The sequence below is a fragment of the Astyanax mexicanus genome, chromosome 13 (genome assembly GCF_023375975.1).
Source record: "Astyanax mexicanus isolate ESR-SI-001 chromosome 13, AstMex3_surface, whole genome shotgun sequence".
NCBI lineage: Eukaryota > Metazoa > Chordata > Actinopteri > Characiformes > Acestrorhamphidae > Astyanax > Astyanax mexicanus.
In genome coordinates, this window is record NC_064420.1 from 21049766 (window position 1) to 21063283 (window position 13518).

The following is a 13518-nucleotide window of genomic DNA, read 5'->3' on the forward strand; positions in this document are numbered from 1 at the left end:
ATTTAAATCTGCTGACTTGCTTTGGACAGTATGTACAGATCCTTTCTTCCGACGAAGTCAGCTCGCTGATCGTGTTGTGTACCGTCTGAGGTTCTTAACCAGACCGAAACCAGGCTGAAATGGCGTTTCTTCAACTGATCTAGTGAGTGGGGCTCTAGTGGGGGTTGACGAGTGATGGAAGGTGCCAGGATGGTTCTATGCATGTTTCCTTACTGTGACGTCACAATAAGTGAGCCATCACTTAAAATGACTGTTGTTTTTTTTTTTGTTTTTTTTTGCGATTGTTTAAAGGTCTAGACCCAAGCTGAAATACAAAAGCACACAACAAGGGAGTTTTGCATAATATGTCCTCTTTAAAATAATGTATTTTTTTTATCTTCTTTGGGAAAATTTCTCAGTTTTTTGAGTGATCATATGTCTCATCAAAAACATCTGCTTAAAAATAAAGAACTTATCTGATGATCTGATGACCATTATGCCTGTGAGTTTGAAAATGTTTCAAATACAAAACAAAACCCTAACATAGACTTGGTAGACCTCCGTCAGATAAACAACACATCAATGAGAGGGTGTATTCTGCTAAGTAGACTAATATTTTATGTTAAATGTGGGGGTTCCAAATGACACGTCCCCTTCCCATTTAATGGTAGAGATGCCCATGTGTTCTCTGCTGTACTTATTGTCTTTGAAACTTGTCTTTTGTGTTGTTGTGCACTATTGCCCTGGAATGAATTGAATTGAACACTGGGCAGCTTATGTAACGTCAGTGTAACAGAGTATTGTACAGGGATTTCATGCTGTTGGCCATAGATTATGTAACAAGTTTAAAAATACTTATTTGTTTTTCTGTTAAAATTCCACCAAAATCCTGATTTTTGTGTAAATATCTGTTTTTATGTTCCATTTATTTCATATTTGTACTGGGGGATCTTTTATTTTAGAGTGTTGGTTTACTGTGTACTGTCCCTTTAAGAGACTCAGCTCTATTTGGCGCCATCGGCGTACTGATCTCAGTCTGTGTATAACTAACAGAGAGAAGGTACGTAGTTCTGATGTCTGTGCTTAAAACACATATTTTTCTGTTAAAACAGCATAATATGGGCAGTAAGTAGTGTTAAAAGCTAGAAACAGGATTGTGAACGTGTAAATATGCAGTAGTTTTAAGGTGAACTTTATAAAATGTCTTTTATGTCGAGTTTTACTGACACACGTGCTCTGTGGCTTCACGCCCCCCCCCCCCCCGTGTGCATTTCTGCTAACAGAGAGAAGGAGGCTGATAACCTGCATGTATATGAGAGAGAGAGCAGCGTGTATGTTCACTGCAGAGCTGTATGTTCAATCCAGAGCTTTATGAGCTTATTTATCTGTTTATACAGGTATGTTTCCCCCCCCCAGTCACTTTCATTTACTGTTTAAGCATATATCTGTTAATTCGTTGTGTTTTTGCTAATTTTATTTAAATGCAGAGCTGGTTTTAGCTAATTTTATTATTTTTATTTTATTTTCATATATTGCTAACTCATATGTAAGGTTGCCTATATATTCAGAGTATCTCAGTCTGTGTATAACTAACAGAGAGAAGAGAGAAGGAGGCTGATAACCTGCATGTATATGAGAGAGAGAGCAGCGTGTATGTTCACTGCAGAGCTGTATGTTCAATCCAGAGCTTTATGAGCTTATTTATCTGTTTATACAGACCAGCAAAATTAAAGCATCCAAACCAGCAGTGGCCGTGGTCCGAGTCCTTCCTCACCGTGTCACAGAACACAACGCAGAGTATCCATGGGTTAACGGGAGTGTGAATGGACAGTTCTGACCATCTCACAGTTCCAATACACACCCGTTACAATGGTGCCGTGACGCCTTTGGGAGGAGAAGATCGACGTCAGCTCGTTCGCCGTGGGAAGCTGCAGTTGCATGTGTTTCTGGTCAAGGTATTCACATAGACTGTGCTTAGGTAATTAATTGGACGGAACAAATTTTGGTAATTACTGACAAGTTCTATATAAGCTAAAACGCTAAGAAAAAAAGTACTGAAAACTGAATCAGGGACACTGGATTTTTTTTTTAAGCTTTAAAAAGGACTGAACATTGGACGGTGTCTATATATAAAAAAAAAAAAGAACGTAATGTTGGACATTGTTGAGAAAAAAAGCTAAATGTGGAAAAAAGTACTGAACTACAGAGAGTGTTGAGAGTATGATTTGTCTGTGATTGTTAAACTGCTGATAGCTCTGATTTGCATTTTTTTTTTTTTTTTCTTTTTTGGTGAAAAACTAAAATATGGCAGATGGTCAGACTTATTCTGGTGGGGGTCAGGGTGGTGATGAGAGCTTTGTGAGACACCAGTTTGGTGTAGGGAGGGGCTTTATTCATCCCACAGTAACCAGTACACCAGGACCTAGATTTATGCCATTAGAAACTCCAATAATCACTTCCACTCCTTATGTAGACCAAGTTATGTCAGGTCTAACTGAACAGAATCCAGACATAGATACACTCATCACACAGATAGCTGAAAAGCTAGGCAAATCCATTACAGCTCAGCTACAGTCTGAAAAGGGCACGCACTGTGTTAGACAGTCTGATCAGTCCTCAGAGATGACATTGTCTAATGTCAAGCTTATCATGCAGCATGATGCAAAAGAACCTCCAATCTTTAGGGGAGATAGCTCAGATAAGTTTACAGTGCAAGAATGGGAAAACCTGATGACTTTATACTTGAGGAAAAGGTCCATCCCAGTTCATGAACACTCACAAGAGATCCTGGATAGGCTTATGGGCAAAGCTGGTGACGTAGTGAAGATAAAGCTGCGTAACAACACATCAGTTGACCACACTACGAATCCAAACGTCATCTTCGACATTCTGAAACAACACTTTAGTGAAGTGACATACTCAAGCATGCCCTTAGCCGATTTCTACAATACGTTGCCCATGCCAGGCGAGGATGCCATGGAGTATTGGATAAGACTCAACAAAACTATGGATGTTGCAAGTGAATGCCTGAAAAGACAAGGTCGCTGTGTGGGGGACCCAAGCCACGAGGTCAGTATGATGTTCATCAAACACTGTCCAGACGAGTCACTTGCAGGTGTTTTCAAGTTCAAGTCTGCAGAAAAATGGTCAGCCTGCGAAATTCAAGAGCGCCTTGATGACCATATGCAAGAGAAAAAAACTCGATCAGCTCTGAGACCTCCAAGACCAAGTATGGTCGAACGTAAAGTCCATACTCAGTGCTCTGTAAATGAGGTAGATGTGTCAAGCACAGCTGCACCACCTCTTTTGACTCCAGCTCGTGCCAGTACAGACGGTGACTGCATGAGGAGCTTGGTCTCTTTGTTAGACAGACTAGTCACACAGCAGACACAAGGAGTGGTGGAACCACAGAGTAGAGGTGCAGTGCCTCAGTCTTTCCGAAGAGTGTGTAAAATTTGTGGTGCTTGTGAACATTCTACATTGTCTCATTGTAGAAGGGAGAACAGATGTTTGAAATGCTTTTCTCCTGGACATTGGAAAAAAGATTGTCCAAAGCAGACTGAGCGTCACTGTTCTCAGCCTCACTACAGTGAATCCCGTCAGAATCAACATTTAAACTAGATCACTCGCATCTGGAGAGGGGCGGTGTGAGTGCTATGAATGAATCCCTCTGTAAAGATGATGATTTGGCTCATTTATATGAAGAAACTCGTGCCAGTGCTCCTAAGGGGTCGACAGTAATCGTCCAGGCAACCCAGAAGGTGCAAGCTTTTAGCGAACTGTTCTACACTCCAGTTCTTGTCAATCATCATGTGCAGCTTAAAGGAATGTTAGACTCGGGTTCTATGGCATGTACTATCAGTGGCCAGGCTGAAGAGAAACTCCGTGCTGCAGGTGTCCTACCTGAGAAGCAATACTCAAAGGAAAAAATTATCTTGGTTGGTTGTGGTGGTCTGCAAACACAACCCGATGGCTTTTATGACCTAGAGATTCAGTTCTACAACACAAATTGTGTTGTTCCATCTTTAGTTGTTCCTGGTCAACGTGACGACATAATCCTGGGTTCTAATGTCATTAAACATCTGATTCATGACCTGAAGAATGATGGTGAATACTGGAATATTGCTTCTAGACATGGAAATCAATCTAGTCCTGATATAGAGCAGTTCCTGTCGATGTTTACAGGTGTTGAGCGCTGGAGAGGGAGCAGTATTCCTGATAAGGTGGGCACCGTCAAGCTCACTCAAGCCGTCACACTCCTCCCCAAACATGAACACTTGGTTTGGGGCAGATTACCCGCCAATGTGCCCTTGTCACCTGGTAGCACCATTATTGTTGAGCCAACAAACTCTAAAGCCAGACCACGAGGCATTCTCATTGGTCGCCTTGTCACACCTTTGTGGGGAGATAGGTGGGTACCCATGACTGTCGTAAACCCATCTGACAAAGCTGTCACTTTAAAAAGAAACAGCAAGTTAGCAGATGTTTCGCCCTGTTTGGCAGCTGAGGATGTTTTTCAAGGTTTGCACATCAGCTCAGAGACCCAACAACACCCTGACACCTCCTCTGGTGATTTCTCTACTGCCCAAGCCAAAAGCCTATCTGACATTGGACTTGGAGATATTGATATTAGTTCATGTCAAGTAAGCAGTGGCTGTATGTCTGAGCTCATCCAGCTGTTAACTGAATTTCAGGATGTTTTCTCCAAGCATCCATTAGACTGTGGTGAGGCCAAGGGATACACACACCGCATCCGTCTCACTGATGACCGACCCTTTCGTTTACCATACAGGAGAGTGCCTCCTGCTCATTATCAAAAACTAAGGCAAGTTCTAACTGAAATGGAAGAAAGAGGGATCATAAGGAAGTCCTTGAGCGAGTATGCATCCCCCTTAGTGATGGTGTGGAAGAAGGATGGGGGACTAAGAATCTGTACAGACTTCAGATGGTTGAATGCCAGAACACTAAAAGACGCACATCCTCTGCCACATCAATCTGACTGCCTGGCCGCCTTGGGTGGTAGCTTGCTCTTTAGTACAGTGGATCTCACATCTGGATTTTATAACATCTCGATGCATGAAGATGACAAAAAATACACCGCTTTTACAACTCCACATGGACTATATGAGTACAATAAAATGGCACAAGGTCTCTGTAATAGTCCAGCGTCCTTCATGAGGATGATGCTCGGGATATTTGGTGACATGAACTTTACAAAACTTCTCTGCTATCTTGATGATCTTCTTATCTTTGCATCTTCAGAAAGTGAGGCTCTGTCCAGGCTGCGGGAAGTGTTCCAGAGGTTGCGTGAGAACAATCTAAAGCTGGCTCCAAAAAAATGCCATCTGCTACAAAGGCAAGTCAGGTTTCTTGGCCATGTCATTGACGGTGGCGGTGTGTCCGTTGACCCTGCCAAGGTGGAGATTATTGCAGCAATGAGGGTGCAGGACTTAATGGAGGATGATGGAGCAACACCTTCTGTTAAAAGGCTCAAATCTTTTCTTGGCATGGTATTTTATTACCAGCACTTCATACCCAACTGTTCCTCCATTGCAAAACCTCTGTTCGCGCTTACTGCTGGGCAAAAGAGACGAGGCAAATTGGCAAAAAATAAAAAGTCCCAAGGTGTGTACAGAAAACTTACACCTGCAGATTGGACAGCTGAGTGTGAGAGCGCTTTTGTCCAACTAAAGACAATGCTGCTAGAGTGTGTCGTGCTGGCCCATCCTGATTTTGACTCGCCCTTTATCTTGTCAGTTGATGCATCATTGGATGGACTAGGTGCTGTGCTCTCTCAAGTGGCCAAGGGAGAATCCAAAGCAAGACCTGTGGCTTTTGCAAGCAAGACACTCAGTACATCACAACGAAAATACCCAGCTCACAGACTTGAATTTCTGGCTTTAAAGTGGAGTGTGTGTGAGAAGTTCAGCCATTGGCTAAAAGGAACTACATTCACAGTCTGGACTGACAATAATCCGCTCACTTACCTCATGACAAAGCCGAAGCTGGATGCATGTGAGTTACGGTGGGTTTCAAAGCTTGCTTCTTATTCTTTTGACCTTAAACACCTACCTGGAAAAGTGAATGTGGTAGCTGATGCTCTTAGTCGGGACCCTTTTGCCAAATCCATTGGGCAGAGACTACTAGAGGAGCCATACCCTAACCTCATTCAGCAGTCAAACGGGGTTGAGGAGGATTCTGTACAGGATGTTTTTAGAGCCACTTGCCAAGTCCAGATATGCAGGACAGAAAATCATACGCCATTCAGAACTACATACAATGCAGCTGAGATCAGAGCTCTTTGTCAGTCTCATTGTGATTGGACTGATGCAGCAGAGGTCAGAGCAGTTCATTTAGCCCAGCATGTCCAACAACTTTCAAGCAGCCAAGAAACATCACCCATGTTCTCCATGGAGGAGCTTAAGTTGAGTCAGACAGGAGACTCAGTCATCTCTAAGGTGTTACCCTTTGTCACAGCCAACAGAAAACCATCCAGACGGGATAGGCAGGGTGCTGATTCTAAAGTCCTCAGTTTGTTCAAGCAGTGGGGTAAGCTACGTGTTCGAGACGATGTTCTGTACAGAGTGACTAAAGACCCTCAATCCAAGCAGAGAAGGTTTCAGTTTGTCCTACCTGGTAGTCTTAGAGACAAGGCACTGTCAGGAATCCATGACCTCGCTGGCCATCAAGGTCAAGACCGTACTCTATCACTTGCTAGACAGCGTTTCTACTGGCCTGATATGGAGAAAGATATCAGAGAGTATGTCAAGTGTTGTCAAAGGTGTGTGTTGGGAAAGTCACCAGAACCAGCTGCACGTGCACCTTTGGAAAGCATCAGAAGTTCAGTACCAATGGAGTTATTGTGCATAGACTTTTGGACAGCAGAGGACAGCAAACAGCGATCAGTAGATGTCCTTGTAGTCACTGACCACTTCACAAAGCTGGCTCATGCTTTCGTTTGTACCAACCAGACAGCAAAGCAGGTAGCCAAGAAACTTTGGGATAACATTTTCTGCATATATGGGTTTCCGGAGAGGATACACTCCGACCAGGGCACAAATTTTGAGAGTCGATTAATAGCAGAGCTTCTCAATCTAGCTGGTGTTAAGAAATCCCATACCACCCCTTACCACCCGATGGGCAATGGCTGCACCGAGCGATTTAATCGCACATTGGGTAACATGCTCCGTACTCTTCCCCTCAAAGCAAAGCACAAATGGCCAGAGCAGATCCAGACCCTCACCTTTGCCTATAACGCGACAGTTCATGAGACCACAGGATACGCTCCATTTTTTTTAATGTTTGGGCGGGTGCCTAGGCTTCCAGTGGATATCATGTTCGAAACTGTCTTGACTAGTCCAGAAGTGGTTGATTACAACATGTATGCAAAGTCCCTGCTTTCCAATCTTAAAAGCGCTATGGAGATCGCTCAGAAACACTCAACAGCTGAACAGCAACGTCAGGTCCAACAATACAACAAGCGCATCAAGGGCGGGAATCTGTCTGTAGGTGATCGTGTGGTGGTAGCAAACAAGGGAGAACGAGGCAAGAGAAAGTTAGCAGACAAGTGGGAAGACAAGCTGTACACTGTCATCAGTGTGGACCCTAACATTCATGTCTACAAAATAAAGGATGCAGCTGGACGTACAAGAGTCGTTCATCGGAACCTACTGATGGAGGTCAACTTCTTACCAGTTCCTGGGCTGTTTCAAAGCAAAGATACCAATAGAACTGACCAGTCATTTTCTGAAGAGTCTGATCCAGAGGATCATGATGATGAAAGACAAACAGCTTTGATGTCTGATGAACTAACTCAGGATGATATAGAGAGTTTGTCAAAGTCCAGTGATGATGATGATGAGTCACAGCTTTTTGACAAATCCATTGAGTCTGACTTGACCATTTCGGATGAAATTCCCCTAGCTGACCCTGCACCCTGCACTGAAAGCTCTGAACCCAGCACAGTTTTAACACAAACAGAAGCAGCATACACATCTAATGTCGATACTTTATCACTTGCTGATTCACACATACCACATACTTCCGAGGTAGACAGTCACGTTAGAACACGTGCAGGAAGATTAGTAAAATCAGTGAATAGGCTGATAGAGTCAATGGTTCAGAGACCATTCCTAAAAGGTCCACATGTTTCTATTGGGAACAGTTCCTAAACATTTTTTGTTTTAAAGCTTAAACTCATATAGGGCCTTAATTTGTTTACATTTTGTCAGTGCTTATGTTATGAGTTTATGGTGAACAAGTATTGTGTGGTGTATAAGGCATCACATTACTCTAGGGAATTTTGGAGACCTGATCAACCTCTGTCTTTCCTGAACCTTGCACTTGAGGTAACTTTTGAGTTGAATGTAGACTAGGTACTACTGTTTACTTGTTCCAGATTGTATCAGCATAGGGCACTTTTGACTCCTTATCGCATCCAATCAGGATGTTGGCGAATTTTAGGAGGGGTGAATGTAACAAGTTTAAAAATACTTATTTGTTTTTCTGTTAAAATTCCACCAAAATCCTGATTTTTGTGTAAATATCTGTTTTTATGTTCCATTTATTTCATATTTGTACTGGGGGATCTTTTATTTTAGAGTGTTGGTTTACTGTGTACTGTCCCTTTAAGAGACTCAGCTCTATTTGGCGCCATCGGCGTACTGATCTCAGTCTGTGTATAACTAACAGAGAGAAGGTACGTAGTTCTGATGTCTGTGCTTAAAACACATATTTTTCTGTTAAAACAGCATAATATGGGCAGTAAGTAGTGTTAAAAGCTAGAAACAGGATTGTGAACGTGTAAATATGCAGTAGTTTTAAGGTGAACTTTATAAAATGTCTTTTATGTCGAGTTTTACTGACACACGTGCTCTGTGGCTTCACGCCCCCCCCCCCCCCGTGTGCATTTCTGCTAACAGAGAGAAGGAGGCTGATAACCTGCATGTATATGAGAGAGAGAGCAGCGTGTATGTTCACTGCAGAGCTGTATGTTCAATCCAGAGCTTTATGAGCTTATTTATCTGTTTATACAGACCAGCAAAATTAAAGCATCCAAACCAGCAGTGGCCGTGGTCCGAGTCCTTCCTCACCGTGTCACAGAACACAACGCAGAGTATCCATGGGTTAACGGGAGTGTGAATGGACAGTTCTGACCATCTCACAGTTCCAATACACACCCGTTACAATTACATGCCATTAGCCTCAACCTACACAAAGGAAGCAGCTCAGGAAACCACACCACCCTACACAAACAAACCCTATATGTTAAAAAATTGTGAAAGTCTGAACCCTTGAAATGAGATTGCATCATTAAAAGGTGCAGCATTCCTCAATTACTTGTGTTGCTTGTAATTTTTACATGACACAGATTTCTATACTTTCTTGGCCTTTTCTTCAGACACTTTTTCAGAAGTGTGTGTGTGTGTGTGTGTGTGTGTGTGAATTCCTAGAAACTTATCTGTCACGTTTTTAAAGCAAAGCGACCTCTCTCTCTCTCTCTCTCTCTCTCTCTCTCTCTCTCTCTCTCTTCCCCCTCCCTCTACCGCTTTTCCTGTATAAAGCTCTGAACTGCTGAACTCTCCAGCAGTTCTCTCAGAATGGAGTCTGTGCTGAGATATCTGGACTGGACGTCTGTGGGCTTGGCCCTGCTGGGTGGTCTTCTCTCTCTGGTTCTGCTGGAGATTTTCAGGTTAAACTCCTCCAGGAGACGCTTCCCCCCCGGACCCAAACCTCTGCCATTTGTGGGAAACACGATGCAGCTATTAAAGGACCCAATGGACCTCATCAGATCGGTCAGTTTCCTGTTTTTCTATGTTTCTTTTGGTCGATTCATTAAGAAGTGTTGACAGAGAGTAAAGGACAGATTGTGTGTTCAAATTATTTAGTAAAGGAAAAATCTACAAAAATGGAGACACTTGTTTTTCCACTGGACAGCGAAGATATGCATGTCAGGAAAAACAATTATCCTTTCCCAGGACAGCTCCTCCCTGCAGGGGCATGTTTACTCTTGCTGTAAAGTTTGCACGACTCTTGTGACGTGTTCCACTGGAACGCTGCCAGATACCCTTCCAAGAATTACGTAACTATTCCATGCATGCTTCATGCCGTGGTTTTGCAGACACCAGCATCAGAATACTAAGCTGAACATACAGTACTGTTTAAAACTCTGGTGGCACTTTATTTTTGAGTGTTTTTTTTTTTATGAAATAAACAATCGCACAGTTCTCAGTAACTTATCAGCTACTTATCAATTATGTAACATTCAGCAGATCTTTAACTTAACACTTCTACTAAGGTGAAATGTTTTATGTTATATCTACAGGTGTTTACATAAAAAAAAATCATCTGATCATGTAATACAGACCATGGCAAAAAATAGCCTACAACAGGTTTTATTTGGTACTTAGAATTAGGTTTGTATTGAGGTGGAGTTGTGGACTAGGCCCAAAATGACGGATTAAAATTAGGTTTTGGATTAAGATCAAAGTAAGGTCTATTTTTAAGGTTCAGAGTAGGACCAGAATTGTGATCAGAATACGTTGTTGGTCAAGGTTGATGCTAATTATATTTTGGACTAAAAATAAAGGTTAGGATAATGATGGCCAAAATCATGATTAGGATTAAATTAAGACAGATAAAGTTTCACTCAGTGGAAATTCTTGTTTATTTTAAGTAAAACATCAACATCTTTAAGATATTTACCTCAATGTATTCAGACACTAAGAACTACTTAACTACTACAATGATGTGTTGTTAATGTGTAGCTGATAGTCTGTCAAGTGTCCACTCAAGGACCACTCAAAGTAAAGTGCTACTAAAACCCTTAGGGGCAGTATTCCAGACAGTGTGCTCAGGTAAATTTCTGGCTATCTTGGCCATGGAAAACACAGGTGCGGCACTGACTGAATACAACCCAGACAACAGTCAACCATCAGAGATTCATTGCTTGTATGGCAATCCAGGTATGCCATGCATTCTCAACACACATACACCCTGACTCATTGAAGTCTTTGATCAGTTCAGTCTTGTGGGGTTTCAAGTTCTACAGAATTTGCTTAATGGATAAACTTGATACGAAAGCTGTTGCATCAGATGCTACACCATTCCTTCCCAGTATGAAGGTTTTATGTCTCTTTCAGATGGAGAACTATGGTGAGATGTCCTGTCTGTTCCTGGGCGGAAGACCAATAATTGTGCTGAATAAGATGGAGATTGTGAAGGAGGCTTTCGTTCATAATGGGGCTGTGTTTTCTGGAAGGCCACACATGCCAGTACTTGATTGGATCACTGACGGGTTGGGTCAGTAACAAATGACTCAGTATCTTTAGCCTATTTTCTGTATCATTCAGTATTTGCCCTACAGATTTCTTTCGTTTTTCATTTTTTTTAAATCATACTTACATTTTTCAAAATAAAAAATACATTTTTAATATCATACAAAGCTAACCTGAGTAAATATAAAAAAACAGTTTTTAAATGTGAATTTCATTTATTATGGAAAAAATCTATTCAAATCATAATTTAGTATTTGCCCCCTATTTAAAAAGTATTTGTCCCCTAAACCTAAAAATTTGGTTCTCCTTGCCCTTTGACCCATTCAGAGGTGGACTTGTTGGTGTGCTTTGGATCATTGTCCTGCTGCAGAACCTTAAAATACACCTTAAAGTCTAACAAACTGATGGTCGGACATTCTCCCTCAGCCTTTTCTGGTAGAGAGCAGAATGCATGGGTCCATTAATTACAGCAAGTTGTCCAGGTCCTCAAGCAGCAAAGCAGCTCCAGAAGCATTCATTTTATGGCAGATGTAACTGGACATACACCTTTACAAAAAGTTCCACTTTTGTCTTGTCAGCCTACAGAATATTTTATGTCCTGAAGATCAAAAAGAAATGTGAGACAGGTCGTTGTATTTTTTTGGACCATTTTCACCCAGTCTCTTTTTTACTGTTGAATCATTAACATCAGTTAAACTAAACTGAGGCGTGTCTGGCCCGATTCTGGGTTCTTTTGGGACCTCCTGGATGAGTTATCCATGCCCTTTTGGATTCATTTTGGCAGGCCGGTCACATCTGGGTAGGTTCACAGCTGTTCCATGGTTACTTTATATGTAAATAATATTTCAAAGTGTGTTTACCAGAGTCCGAAAACTTTAGAAATTATTTTGTAAATTTTTCCAGATTAATAGATGTCAGTGACTTTGTTTTCTCATCTGTTTTTGAATTTCTTCAGATCGGGTCATAATGTATTGCTTTTTGAGCTCTTTTAGCCTACTGCATTCTCGATTCTGCAGGTTTGGCTTGAACTTGAAAAAATGTGGTTAATCAATTCATGAAATCATCATTTAAGTACTGATTTTGTCTTTACTCAGGTTATCTTTGTCTGATATTAAACTTGGTTTGATAAAATGTAAGTATGACAAAAACACCAAAAGAAATCCATAAGGGGGCAAATACTTTTTCACAGAACTGAATTTCTGTATATCTTCTTCTTGTTCTGCTTTTCTCAGGTATCATAATGGTCTCTTATGGTAATGCTTGGAAACAGCAGCGTCGGTTTGCTCTGCACACTCTGCGTGATTTTGGTCTGGGGAAGAAAAGTGTGGAGGAGCGCGTGACTGAGGAGGCACGATACCTTGTTGAAGAGATGCTAAAGCATGAAGGTAGCTGATGGTTAGCTATTGTGATACATCTCTGGGGATAGGGTCATGGCTACTGTGGCCTGGCAGTAAGGAAGGTGGGAGAGTGACACAAACGGGATTAAATGAATTTAAGATGAATCTTTAATGACATAATTTCGCTCTCCAACACAAACTTAACCCCAAAACAAACTTAAACACACGTAGCATTTTAACATCTCTTTAACTGAAAAAATGAGAGTCAGTCCAGTCGCCTCAGCCTTCATATTCCTTTTGCAGTCCTCTCTCTTGTGAGGGCAGAGGCAGCTTTAAATGTGCCCAGCTTCGATAATCAGTCCATAGTGCTCAGCTGGGCACAACTGAGTGATACAGATATAGCTATATAGTGGAGCACTAAAGTTTAGCAACCTAGCTGCTGCTTAACTAGTTAACTTCAGGGAATCATATGTCGTCAGTAAGGGGGCAGGTGGCGCAGCAATTAATTATTATTGTCCATTCCTTAATTTCTCTGTGATGGAGAGCTGAAATGAGCTTTCATTTTATTTTTCCGTAACACCTTAAATGCCTTAGCCTCTACTATCTGTTACATTATTTAAGTTGAAACAGGACAACTAGCTAGTTAGCTAGCTACTGTGACAAACTATAAGCAATTTTTATGCGCTTGATATGAAGAAAATGGCCATAAAACATTAAAACTACACATTATTGTAAGGGTTGGCACCCTGTCAAGGCCCCCTCTGGCCACCAGAGGGGAGCCTGGAGTAATATAAGTGCTATTTAAGCTCTGGGATTCAGTCACACAGTGTTTGATGTTTTAACCTTTCAGAGTGAATCTATGCTGGTTTTCCTATTTTTTCTGTCTTTTAGAGAGTTAGAGTGGCCAACCCTTCTGACTCTCTTTT

At 41.7% G+C, this 13518-nt stretch overlaps 1 long non-coding RNA gene across 1 annotated transcript; it reads left to right on the forward strand.

Moving 5' to 3' along the window:
- Positions 1 to 819: 819 nt before the first annotated feature.
- On the forward strand, positions 820 to 9044 carry LOC125780543 (uncharacterized). The gene is made up of 2 exons (XR_007423772.1): positions 820 to 1934; positions 8901 to 9044. It is a non-coding gene; the product is annotated as an uncharacterized LOC125780543 (long non-coding RNA).
- The last annotated feature ends 4474 nt before the right edge of the window (positions 9045 to 13518 follow it).